Source organism: Otolemur garnettii, unplaced genomic scaffold, assembly GCF_000181295.1.
Source record: "Otolemur garnettii isolate 467f Iridium unplaced genomic scaffold, OtoGar3 scaffold00017, whole genome shotgun sequence".
In the NCBI taxonomy this organism is placed as follows: domain Eukaryota; kingdom Metazoa; phylum Chordata; class Mammalia; order Primates; family Galagidae; genus Otolemur; species Otolemur garnettii.
This window is the reverse complement of record NW_003852412.1, coordinates 5,996,446-5,997,948: the sequence shown is the minus strand read 5'-3', so window position 1 is coordinate 5,997,948 and position 1,503 is coordinate 5,996,446. Positions and strand designations below refer to the sequence as shown.

Sequence of the window (1,503 nt, the reverse complement as noted above, 5' to 3'; positions counted from 1 at the left end):
GAGGCAGGAGACTCGCTTGAGCCCAAGAATTGGAGGTTGCTGTGAGCTGTGATGCCATGGCACTCTACCCAGGGGGATAACTTGAGGCTCCGTCTCAAAATAAATAAATAAATAAATAAAAATAATCCAGAGTCTCTGTGTGTTTTTACAAAGTAAACACACTTTTTTGTTTAGAGACAGTCTCACTTTGTCACCCTCAGTAGAGTGTGATGGCTTCATAGCTCACAGCAACCTTCAACTTAGGCTTCAATTCTTAGGCTCAAGCAATTCTCTTCCCTCAGCCTCCCAAGTAGCAGGTACTACAGGCACCACCACAACACCCAGCTATTTTTTTTTCTTTTTCTTTTTTTTTTTTGAGACAGTCTCAAGCTGTCTCCCTGGGTAGAGTGTCATGGCATCACAGCTCACAGCAACCTCAAACTCTTGGGCTTAAGCAATTCTCCTGCCTCAGCCTCTCGTGTAGCCAGGACTACAGGTGCCTACCACAATACTTGGCTATTTTTTGGTCATAGTTGTCATTGTTTGGCGGGCCTGGGCTGGATTCAACCCCACCAGCTCTGGTGTACATGGCTGGCGCTCTAGCCACTTGAGCTACAGGTGCTGAGCCTGCTCAGCTATTTTTTAGAGACCAGGTCTGGCTCTTGCTCAGCCTGGTCTTGAACCTGTGAACACAGGCAATCCATCCACCTTGGCCTCCCAGAGTGCTAGGATTATAGGCATGAGCCATCACACCCGGCCAAAGTAACCACACTTTTTACAGATGCCATTTGATGTTCCAAAATACTAGTTTTTTGTTGTTTTTTTTTTTTTTTTCCTGACATAGGGTATCATTCTGTCACCCAGGCTCAAATACAGTGACCAGATAAGTCATAGCTCACTGCAGGCTCCAACTCGTCTACTCAAGCCATCCTCTAACCTCACTCTCCTAAGTAGCTGGTGCCTAAGCACATGCCACCACAGCCAGCTAACTTTTATTTAAATTATTTTGTAGAGGGTGGCGTCTGTGGCTTGGTGAGTAGGACACTGGCCCCATATACCAGTTCAAACCTAACCCTGGCTAAACTACAACAAAAAAATAGCCAGATGCTGTGGCGGGTGCCTGTGGTCCCAGCTACTCAGGAGGTTGAGGCAAGAGAATTGCCTTAAGCCTAAGACCTGGAGGTTGCTGTGAACTGTGATGCCACAGCACTCTACTGAGGGCGACAAAGTGAAACTCTGTCTCAATAAAGAAATAAATAAATAATTTTGTAGAGACAGGGTCTTACTACATTGCTCAGGCTGATTTCAAACTCCTGGCCTCAAGTAATCCTCTTGCCGCAGCCTCCAAAGTGCTAGAAAGTATAGGCATGAGCCACTGCCCCTGGCCCAGACTACTATGTATTTTTAGGTTTCAAAATAAAATATCCAAGAAATTTCATACAAAATTACCATATTAAACATTTTTAGTAAGAGGCAAGATCTTGGCTCGGCGCCTATAGCTCAACCGGCTAAGGCGCCAGCCAC

At 45.6% G+C, this 1,503-nt stretch overlaps 1 protein-coding gene across 1 annotated transcript in view; it reads right to left on the bottom strand.

Annotated features, from left to right (window-relative positions):
- Positions 1-1,503, bottom strand: part of BDP1 (B double prime 1, subunit of RNA polymerase III transcription initiation factor IIIB) — a 114,892-nt gene that overhangs the window by 13,007 nt on the left and 100,382 nt on the right. The window lies entirely within an intron of this gene.